Source organism: Arachis ipaensis, chromosome B1 (assembly GCF_059453495.1).
Source record: "Arachis ipaensis isolate K30076 ecotype BB chromosome B1, ASM5945349v1, whole genome shotgun sequence".
Lineage (NCBI taxonomy): Eukaryota > Viridiplantae > Streptophyta > Magnoliopsida > Fabales > Fabaceae > Arachis > Arachis ipaensis.
In genome coordinates this window covers 139,308,576-139,321,396 of record NC_142436.1, presented here as the reverse complement: position 1 = coordinate 139,321,396, position 12,821 = coordinate 139,308,576, and positions in this window count along the sequence as shown.

Sequence of the window (12,821 nt, the reverse complement as noted above, 5' to 3'; positions counted from 1 at the left end):
TGAAGAAAGAGAAAAACAACAAAATGACTCAAGACATAAAAATTTAAGATTGAGACAAATGGAACATACAAGAACACTTTGAATGTTAAGATGAACACCAAGAACACTTTGAAGATCAAGATGAACATCAAAAACATATTTTTGAAAATTTTTAAGAAAAGAAAGACATGCAAGACACCAAACTTAGAAATTTTTAATGTTTAGACACTATGAATTCGAAAATGTATATGAAAACAAGAAAAGACACAAAACAAGAGAAATTAAAGATCAAACAAGGAAAATCATCAAGAACAACTTGAAGATCAAGAAAAACATAATGCATGAATTTTCAAAAATTTTAAGAGAATTAAAAGAATGCAATTGACACAAAACTTAAAATTTGACACTAGACTCAAATAAGAAACACAAAAATAATTTTTTTAGTTTTATGATTTTATTAATTTTTTTTGTATATTTTTTGAAAATAAAAACAAAAAGCTTAAACATAAAATAAAATTACCCAATTTAAGCAACAAGATGAACCGTCAGTTGTCCAAACTCGAACAATCCCCGGCAACAGCGCCAAAAACTTGGTGCACGAAATTGTGATCACACTTTTCACAACTCTGCACAACTAACCAGCAAGTGCACTGGATCGTCCAAGTAATACCTTACGTGAGTAAGGGTCGATCCCACAGAGATTGTCGGCTTGAAGCAGGCTATAGTCATCTTGTAATTCTTAGTCAGACGGATTCAAATGGTTATGAGGTTTTGATAATTAAAAGATAAATAAAACATAAAATAAAATAAAATACTTATGTAATTCATTGGTGGAAATTTCAGATAAGCGTTTGGAGATGCTTTGTTACTTCTGAACCTCTTCTTTCCTATTGTCTTCTTCCAACCATGCGTGCTCCCTTCCATGGCAAGCTGTATGATCCTCTCGGATGAAAAATACCAGGTACGGTTTCTGCACGGCTAATCAACTGTCGGATTTCTCGTCTCGGATGAAAAATACCAGGTACAGCTACCGCACGGCTAATCATCTGTCGGTTCTCACTAGCGTCGGAATAGGATCTCTCTATCTTTTGCACACTGTCACTGTGCCCAACATTCACGAGTTTGAAGCTCGTCACAATCATCCCTTCCTAGATCCTACTCGGAATACCATAGACAAGGTTTAGACTTTCCGGATCTCAGGAATGCTGCCAATTGATTCTAGCCTATACCACGAAGGTTCTAATCTTTCAGAATCAGTCCGTAGATCAGAGACTCAAGAGAATATACTCCGGCTATCATCCAATGACTACGTTGAACATCATGTAGACCGCTTGTGGTTGTCAGGCACGCGGATCTTGGTTAAGCGAGTAACGAAGATAGTGGGTGATTGTCACGGGTCACCCCTTCATTCTGACTTAACTAAATTAAGTACGAGAGTATATCTTGGAGAAGAAGTAAGCGTGAATTGAAAGAGAAACAATAGTATTTGCATTAATTCATGAAGAACAGCAGAGCTCCGCACCTTAATCTATGAGTTGCAGAAACTCCACCGTAGAAAATACATAAGAGAAAGAGGTCTAGGCATGACCGTGTGGCCAGCCTCCAAATGTAACATAAGATGATCAAAAGATGATAGCATGCGAATACAATAGTAAAAAGTGCTATTTATATTAAACTAGTTACTAGGGTTTACAGAAAGTAAGTAACTAAGTGCAGATAGTGCAGAAATCCACTTCTGGGGCCCACTTGGTGTGTGCTTGGGCTGAGAATTAAAGCTTTCACGTGCATAGGCTGTTCTTGGAGTTAAACGCCAGCTTGGGTGCCAGTTTAGGCGTTTAACTCCAGTTTTGGTGCCAGTTCTGGCGTTTTACGCCAGAAAATTTTTGGCTGGCATTTAACGCCAGTTTGGGCCATCAAATCTCGAGCAAAATATAAACTATTATATATTGCTGGAAAGCCCAAGATGTCTACTTTCCAACACAATTAAGAGCGCGCCAATTGGGCTTTTGTAGCTCCAGAAAATTTCCTTCGAGTGCAGGAGGGTCAGAATCCAACAGCATCTGCAGTCCTTTTTTAGCCTCTGAATCAGATTTTTGCTCAGGTCCCTCAATTTCAACCAGAAAATACCTGAAATTACAGAAAAATACACAAAATCATAGTAAAGTTCAGAAATATGATTTTTGAATAAAACTAATAAAAATATAACAAAAAGTAACTAAAATATACTAAAAACTATGTAAAAACAATGCCAAAAAGGGTATAAATTATCCGCTCATCACCCCAGAAAGCTTCTGATTGCCTTAACATTGGCCGGTGGTGGTAATTTTTCAATTACCTCTACCTTAGATTGATCCATATCTCTTTCCTTGTTCAAAATTTTGTGTCCAAGGACAATTCCTTCAATCACCATAAAGAGACATTTCTTCCAATTTAAAACCAAATTAGTCTCTTGGCACCTTTTCAGAACAAGTGCTAGATGGTCAAGACATGAGCTGAATGAGTCTCCAAATACTGAGAAGTCGTCCATGAAGACTTCCAGAAACTTCTCTACCATATCAGAGAAGATAGAGAGCATGCACCTCTGAAAGGTTGCAAGTGCATTGCACAGACCAAATGGCATCCTTCTGTAGGCAAATACTCTAGATGGACATGTGAAAGCTGTTTTCTCTTGGTCCTGAGGATCTACTGCAATTTGGTTGTAACCTGAATAGCCATCCAAAAAGAAATAGTATTCATGGCCTGCTAGTCTCTCTAACATCTGGTCTATGAATGGTAAAGGAAAATGATCCTTCCTGGTGGTTGTATTGAGCCTTTTGTAGTCAATACACATACACCACCCTGTAACTGTTCTCGTAGGAACCAATTCATTCTTTTCATTATGAACCACTGTCATTCCTCCCTTCTTGGGGATAACTTGGACAGGGCTCACCCAGGGGCTATCAGAAATAGGATAGATAATCCCAGCCTCTAGTAACTTAGTAACCTCTTTCTGTACCACCTCCTTCATGGCGGGATTTAGCCGCCTCTGTGGTTGAACCACTGGCGTAGCATCATCCTCCAATAGGATCTTGATACCATATTAGAAACAAGAGAGTTATCTGAAGAGTATATTATTCAGTCTGTGAAAAATGAATAATACATAGAGGTATATATAGGAGATAGAATAATCAAAACAATGAATGCATACAATCTTATAATTAATATACAGATATTCTATATAAATATGAATGATACTAATTGATCTAAATTGATTCTAATTATTTTCTAACAGATTTTAAGGATATTTTAGAATTTTAAGTTTTAAGTAAAATTTTAATGGAATAGAATTTTATATTGAACCTATTTGGATTGGAATTGATTTTGAGAGAAAACAATAAAATTAAATTAAATTTCATCTAAACTAATTTAATTATTTTTATTTCGAACACTAAAATTGAATTCAATTTATATAGAAATTAAATTTTAAAGAATTTTTAAATATTCTATTAATCTAATTTTTTTAATTTACTAATTTAATAACATATTTATTTTATATATTTAAATATTAATAACTAACTAATAAGAAACAAGAGAGTTATCTGAATTTTGATCTTCTTATTTCAACAAGTCAATGCATGAATCAACTTTTGGAAGTTTTAACTGTAGTACAATACTTTCTTGGTACATTGATATTCCATTCTTTTTTAGCATTAAGATATATAATAAAATAATTAGAAAGATAAGATTGAATAGAAATATATTGAGTGGTTTTGATATTTTGGAGAGCACCGTAAAAAAGAGATAAGTTATTCTCTTAGTCTACAGACAAAATGAGAAAATTATTGTCTTGTATTTGTGTTGTGTTGTTTCCTTTTGATACACTTTTACTTTTCTTTTTTTTTCTAACCAATTTTCATTGATCATTTTATCTCTCTATTATTTTTTTCCCTCCTTTTTGTTTTTCCAAAACAGATGGCTTCTTTGACACAATGTACTTTATTTGTCTATTTATTTTACAGGAATATTATTATTATTATATGAGATAATACTATTTTGTAATTTAGTTTTGTTTCTCTTGTACATATATAGTTCTACTTATTAATCCAACTTTTTTTCTATTATATCGAAAACATATTATTTTACTAAATGCATATTATTTTTCAAAATTTTAAATATTAATTATTTTAAATATTAATCTATTTTTATTAATTATTTAAAAAAGAGAAAAATTAAAAAATAAAGGATAAAAAGACCATTTTAATAATAGTATAAGTTAAATTTAATTGCTCAAGTAAGTACCATTATAATAATATTAATAAAAATTTGTGCAAGAACAATATTACTTATATTTTAATTTTATCAATTAAACTCATTTCAAAGTATAATTATTAAATTTATTCTGCTAAATTTTTAAGGATAATATAGAATTTCACAATAAATTAATTTTATCTAATATTCGTTAACTAAAAAAATAATTTATTAAAATTTTTTTAATTAATTAATTAATGATAAACTTTAGAAAAAAAATAATCTCATCATTCTTGTTAATTAAATTATGATATAGGATACTGGTATAGATAGTTTTATGGGTAGGACTCGTCAAGAAATGACTTAGAAATTGACAATAGATAAGTAATAAGTGATTCATAAAAAAATAATAAATTTTGTGCATCATTAACATTATAGGTGAAAATTATTTATTAAAAAAAATTAAAATATTAAGTCATTAATTAACATCTTTAGGTAAAAGACATATGTAGTCAAATTAAAAAAAAAAAACTAAAATTATGGACTCGTAAATTTTGTAAAGTTATAATGAATTAATTTTTTTTAATATAAAAAACCATTTAATAACAAAATTTAAAATTAATATTAAATCTATTTTTGTTAAATTATATTAATTAATAATTGCTTACACTTGTAAGTTAAGAATAACTACTTATGCTACTTATAATTGATTAAATAAAAAATTTTAGGATCATAATGGTGCTAAATTAATATTTTTTTTTAAGTCTTTTCTTCCATTTTGTTTTATGATAAAATTTAGTTTAACATGTTAAAAAATAATGATAATTCTTATCAAAGAAATAATGAGCAGATATGAACTTTTTTGTTGTAATTTTTTAGAATCTATTTAGTGTAATCATCTTTTAATTTAGATTTTAATAAGTATTATTATTAATATTTTTTCCATACCTTATGATAATTAAGAAAAGTAAACGAAACAAAAAGGATCTTAATATTAGTAAATTAAAGATGGACGAAAAAAATATTGAACGGAAAACAATATGTCAACTTCACTATTAAGATATATGTGCAATATTTTTTACTTATATTATGTGTTAGTTTTCAAGATAATAATATTTAGTTTTACTTTGGGTTAAGTATTGTTTTTGTCCCTAACGTCTTGGGTCAAAATCAAAATCGTCTCCGACCTTTTTTCGTTATTAAAATCATTCTCAACGTTCAAAAACGCTTTAAAATCATCCTTTCCTAAATTCTTGGACCAAAATAATTACCAAACATGAAAATGAAGTGTAGAAATCACTTCTGTATTCGCAGGATAAAAAAGTTACCAAACATGAAAATGAAGTGTTCAAAAGACTCAAATGCACCATCAATTTAATTCTTTTACCGCTTATTTAAAAACTTTTAATAGTACATAATTGTATTAAATTTTAGTGTTTAAAATAAATTAGTAAAATTGTAAAATTAAATTGAATTTTGTTGTATGAAAGATTTATCAGATGGATTAAAATTTTATAGTAGACAACTTTATCTTTTATTAATATATATCATTATATTTAAATAATAAATATATTTATTTATTAAATTATATGAAATAATTAAAAAATTTGTGTTTTTTAACCAAAATTTTCTTCAACTAAAATTTATTCACCTTTTTTTTAAACAAAAATGGATTAATCTAAAAATATTAAATTTAAATAACATAACATTGTTATTAATTAAAAATATTAAGTGGTTCTTCATGATTAATTCCAACGACAAACGAACAACAAAAAATAAACATAAATTATTAAGAACGAACCAATTTATTGAGTGATTTAATGACATAGCAAGTAAAAAAAAGATAATTATTATTAACAACAAATTATAGCAACTAATTAATGTCATTAAAATGAAACAAAATTATGCCATGTTTTATTAGTATCATGATTGACACAACTTCACTTAAAATATTAAGATGTAGCATACTGACAAATGTTTAGCATTATTAATCTAAATTAAACACATAAAATTTATACGTGTGAATTTTTTTTAATTTACATAGTAGACTTTTCAAAAAAAAATAGATATATATTATATTAAGTGAGTTGAAAAAAAAAGAAAAGTGAATGAAGTAATTATGTTATATTAGAAACAAGAGAGTTATCTGAAGAGTGTATTATTCAGTCTATAAAAAAGGTACAATATATAGGGGTATATATAGGAGTTAGAAGAATCAAAGTAATAAAAGCATACAATCCTACAATTAATATACATATATTCTATATAAATATAAACGATACTAATTGATCTAAATTGATTTTAATTATTCTCAAACATTCCCTCTCAAACTCAAGTGAGAGCTAAAAATACCATCTTGAGTTTGGATACTAGAGCCCGGAAACGAGTAGAATGATGAGCCTTCATGAAGATATCAGCAGTCTGATCCAGAGTTCCAACAGCGATGAGGTGAACAGCATCAATAAGGAGACGTTGCCGAAGAAAATGACAATCAATCTCAATGTGTTTGGTGCATTCATGAACCACATCATTGTGTACAATTTGAATAGCACTGTGATTGTCAAAAAAAAATATTGGTTGGAAATGACTGAGGAGCACCCAAATATGCAATAAGCTAATGAATTGAGACAACCTCAACAGTGGTGTCAGCGAGAGCACGGTATTCAGCTTCTGTACTTGATCGGGCAGTGAATGTTTGCTTCTTAGCTCGCCAAGAGATGAGAGTCACCAAGGAACAAACAATAACTAGTAATAGAACGACGATCAGTGGGTTCACCAGTCCAATCAGCATCTGAGTACGCCTGAAGGGATAAAGATGAATGGAAAGAAAAATAAAGGCCATGAAATAAAGTGCCTCTGATGTAGCAAAGAATACAAAGAGCTACCGCATACTGAGTAGTACGAGAAGCTGACAAGAACTGGCTAGGAACATGAACTGGATAGGCGACATCTAGTCGGGTGACAATCAAGTAGACGAGACATCCAATTAACTATCGATAAATAGTGGGATTATCTAAAATAGTGCCATCTATAGGGGTAAATCAAGCATTAGGCTCAAGGAGAGTAGACTCAGTGCGACTATCTGTAATCCCAACGCGAGCAAGAAGATCTGAAGCATACTTAACTTGAGAGAAATAGATACCATCATATGTGGAATTGACCTTGAGACCAAGAAAATAACTGAGAGAACCAAGATCTTTTATCTCAAAAGTATGGTGAAGAGAGGCTTTGAGATCAGAAATACCATCAACATCATCTCCGGTAATGATTATGTCATCAACATACAAAAGCAGAAGAACAACTCCACATTCACTTTTACGAATAAAGAGAGCATTCTCATTAGGGCTACAAGTGAAACCGAGATTACATATATGGTGCTGAACTTGTTAAACCATTCACGAGGAGCTTACTTAAGACCATAAAGTGCCTTGCGAAGGAGACAGACTTTGCTAGAAGGACAAGGATAACCCAGAGGTGGTTTCATATATACCTTATTTTTCAAATCTCCATTAAGAAATGCATTCTTCACATCCATCTGACTGAGAGACTATTTTTTGACCACAGCAATGGCAAGAAGAGCTTGAACAAATGTGAGACGAGCAACAGGAGCAAAAGTCTCTTCATAGACAATACCATACACTTGCGTACAACCTTGAGCAACCAATTGTGCCTTATAACGGTCAATAGAACCATCAAAGTGAGTTTTAATCTTGTATACCCATCAACTACCCACAACTTTCTGATCAGAAGGGGGATCAACCAAATTCCAAGTGTGTATTTTTTCAAGTGCTTGGATTTCTTCCTGCATTGCTTACTGCTAATTTGGATTTGTGGAGGCTTCTCTGAAAGACTTAGGTTCATGTTGATGAAGAATAGTAGAAAAATAATGATAATCAAGAAGATGAGGAGGTGGATTCCTTACCATAACAGAATGAGTAGAAGGAGGAGGCATGACGGCAGGAGCAGGATCATCGCCTGGTCTGTAATCATCGGGAGATGGAAAAGGTGGAAGAGTAGGAGGCATTATAGGTTGACTCGAGATAGAACCTCTAGAATCATCACTAGAAAAAAGATCAACATTTGGGTTTGTGATAAAGGGTGACAGAGTAGGAAGAATGGACACAAAGGAGGAGAACCCAGAAAATATGTGATGCTCCCAGAAGACAACATGACGAGATATACAAATACATATAGATAGAGGATCCCAAAAACGATAACCCTTGTGTTTAGTGCCATAACTAAGGAAACAATACATGTGAGCCCAAGGTTTAAGTTTACTATGTTTATGAGGCTAAAAAAGAACAAAACTGACACAACCAAAAACTTGAAGAGAACTATAATCTGCAGAGGTATGATAAAGACGCTCAAAGGGAGTAACGTTACCAAGGAAAGAAGAAGGAAGTCTATTGATAACATGAACAGTAGTAAAAACAGCTTCACCTCAAGTACGCTCAGGACACGAAGAAGAAAGAAGAATTGCACGAACAGATTCAAGAATGTGACTGTATTTGCGTTCATCTCATCCATTTTGTTGAGACGTACCAGGACAAAAAAAACTCAGACAAAGTACCCTGTTCTCAGAGAAAAGTTAAAAGTTTGGAATCACGATATTCCATAGTATTATCGCGTCGTAAAACCTTTATGTCCTTGGAAACCTGAGTTTTAATCATAGAGGCAAAGTTAATATAAATTTGAGGTAGCTTATGGCGATTAGACGGATTAGTCATCAAATAAACCTAAGTAAATCGTGAATAATGATCAATGAAAACGACAAAGTATTGAGCTCCTCCCATAGAAGCGGTAGGAGCGGAGCCCCAAACATCAGAGTGGATAAGATCAAACGGAAGCAAGCAAGAGATGAATTATTATGAAAAGATAAAGTAGGTTGTTTGGCAGTTTGACAAGAAATTCAATCAAATGACTAATTATTAACCTGACCCAAAACACTCTCACACAAGAGGACGCAATTTTTTCAAGGAGCTGTGGGCAAGATGGTGATGCCACAATTGAAGGGTAGATGGAGAAGAAGCAGCGCAGAGATTTGGCACAGGAGGAATATGAAGATTCTCGAGTTCAAACAACCTTCTGACCTTACGTCCAGTCCCGATGATTTGTCCTGTCTAACAATCCTGTACACGACACCCAGAAATGGAGAAATTAACATCAAAACCGAGATCAACAATTTGACTAACAGAAATAAGATTAATGTTCAATTTGGGAATATAATAAATATCAAGGAGATTAAGAGTTGACTCAGAAATAGAACCCTTGTGTATCATGTGCAAGAGGGAACCATTAGCAGTATTGACAAAAGGTGAATTTGTAGTGGTAGACAAAGATGAAAAAAATGAGAAAAATGAGACATGTGATTAAAGCAACCAAAGTCAAAATACAATTTAGAATTATCTGGAGGAGTCGAAAAAGCAGCAGGACTGTAAAAGGAAAGAAGATGCTTAAAAAAAGATGCAATATCAGATAGAGAGACAGAAGAATGGTTGAGAGGAGCAGAAGTGGCAGATTCAGTAGTAGCAGCAATAGCAGAAGTAGACACAGTTGAGTTTTCTATAATAGTAGATACAAGGAACAAAGAGAGGAGAGAAGACTGCAAATCCGGGGCCAAAAACAAGAAAACAGACAGCCAAATAAAAAAGAGCTCATAAAAAAATCTTAGGAAAGGTCTCACTATCTACCATATCAGCTGCTACGTCAGATGCCATGTCAGCAGGGTAGGACACATGGCAACGCGTGACAAGAGGAAGCAGACGCGCAGGCGCTGACACAGACAGAAAGCTGGCACGCGAGTCGGAGCGGCATACCGGGTCGGGTTAGACGAGGGTTGGAGCGGGTCCGTGTGCTTGTTGGGTTCAACACGTGGCTCGACAGCGGTAGGGGCGTCTGGAGAGAGGAGAACTTAAAGTGGACATCGATCTTAAGGTGGTGCGTGAGGGCACGTCCAGTGCCGGCAGACGACAAGTCTAGCGGCATTGGAATCTTGACGAAGAGACGAACACGATAGTGGCGGCGGTGACGAACCAAAGCGTCAGGAAAAGATCAAAAAATGAGGGCAAAAAGGCACTGACGAAAGAGAAAAATAAAGGAACTATGAACGAATTTTCATGGAAAAAAAAAAGAACTTATGCTCTTGATACCATATTAGAAACAAGAGAGTTATCTGAAGAGTATATTATTCGGTCTATGAAAAATGAATAATATATAGGGGTATATATAAGAGTTAGAATAATCAAAACAATAAATGCATACAATTCTATAATTAATATACAGATATTCTATATAAATATGAACGATACTAATTGATCTAAATTGATTCTATATATTCTCTAACAGATTTTAAGGATATTTTAGAATTTTAAGTTTTAAGTAAAACTCTAATGGAATAGAATTCTATATTGGACCTATTTGGATTGGAATTGATTTTGAGAGAAAACAATGAAATTAAATTAAATTTCATCTAAACTAATTTAATTATTTTTATTTCAAACACTAAAATTGAATTCAATTTATATAGAAATTAAATTTTAAAGAATTTTTAAATATTCTATTAATCTGATTTTTTAATTTACTAATTTAATAATATATTTATTTTATATATTTAAATATTAATAACTAACTAATAATTAAAAAATAATAAATTTTGATCTTCTTATTTCAACAAGTCAATGCATGAATCAACTTTTGAAAGGTTTTCACTGTAGCACAGTATTTTCTTGGTACATTGATATTCTATTCCTTTTTAGCATTAAGATATATAATAAAATAATTAAAAGGATAAGATTGAATAGAAATACATTAAGTGATTTTGATATTTTGGAGAGCACCGTAAAAAAAGATAAGTTATTTTCTTAATCTACAGAAAAAATGAAAAAATTATTGTCTTGCATTTGTGTTGTGTTGTTTTCTTTTGATACACTTTTACTTTTCTTTTTTTTTAACCAATTTTTATTGATCATTTTATCTCTCTATTATTTTTTTCCCTCCTTTTTGTTTCTCCAAAACAGATGGCTTCCTTTGACACAATGTATTTTTTTTTGGTGACTTCACAATGTACTTTATTTGTCTACTTATTTTACAGGAATATTATTATTATTATATGAGATAATACTATTTTATAATTTAGTTTTGTTTCTCTTGTACATATATAGTAATTACTTATTAATCCAATTTTTTTCCATTATATTGGAAACATGTTATTTTACTAAATGCGTATTATTTTTCAAAATTTTAAATATTAATCTATTTTTATTAAGTTATTTAAAAAAAGAGAAAAAAATTAAAAAAAAAAGGGTAAAAAGACGATTTTAATATTAGTATAAGTTAAATTTAATTGCTCAAGTAAGTACCATTATAATAATATTAATAAAAATTTGTGCAAGAACAATATTACTTATATTTTAATTTTATCAATAAATTTATTCTGCTAAAATTTTAAGGATAATATAGAATTTCACAATAAATTAATTTTATCTGATATTCGTTAACTAAAGAAATAATTTATTAAAATTTTTTAATTAATTAATTAATGATAAACTTTAAGAAAAAAAACTAATCTCATCGTTCTTGTTAATTAAATTATGATATAGGATACTAGTATAGATAGTTTTATGGGTAGGACTCGTCAAGAAATGACTTAGAAATTGACAATAGATAAGTAATAAGTAGTTCATAAAAAAATAATAAATTTTGTGCGTCATTAACATTATAGGTGAAAATTATTTATTAAAAAAATTAAAATATTAAGTCATTAATTAACATCTTTAGGTGAAAGACATATGTAGTCAAATTATAAAAAAAAAAAAAAAAACTAAAATTATGGACTCGTAAATTTTGTAAAGTTATAATGAATTAATTTTTTAATATAAAAAATCATTTAATAACAAAATTTAAAATTAATATTAAATATATTTTTGTTAAATTATATTAACTAATAATTGCTTACACTTGTAAGTTAAAGATAACTAATTATGCTACTTATAATTGATTAAATAAAAAATTTTAGAATCATAATTGTGCTAAATTAATTTTTTTTTAAGTCTTTTCTTCCATTTTGTTTTATGATAAAATTTAGTTTAACATTTTAAAAAATAATGATAATTCTTATCAAAGAAATAATGGGCAGATATGAACTTTTTTGTTGTGATTTTTTAGAATCTATTTAGTGTAATCATCTTTTAGTTTAGATTTTAATAAGTATTATTATTAATTTTTTTTTTCATACCTTATGATAATTAAGAAAAGTAAACAAAACAAAACGGATCTTAATATTAGTAAATTAAAGATGGACGAAAAAAATATTGAATGGAAAACAATATGTCAACTTCACTATTAAGATATATGTGCAATATTTTTTACTTATATTATGTGTTAGTTTTCAAGAAAATAATATTTAGTTTTATTTTGCGTTAAGTATTGTTTTTGTCCCTAAAGTCTAGGGTCAAAATCAAAATCGTTCCCGACCTTTTTTCGTTATTAAAATCATCATCAACGTTCAAAAACACTTTAAAATCATCCTTTCTCGAATTCTTGGACCCTACAGAAATTAAACTCGAATGCAGACTCAGAAATTCGCTGGGGATGTGAGTGTGCTTGAGTGTATTTCT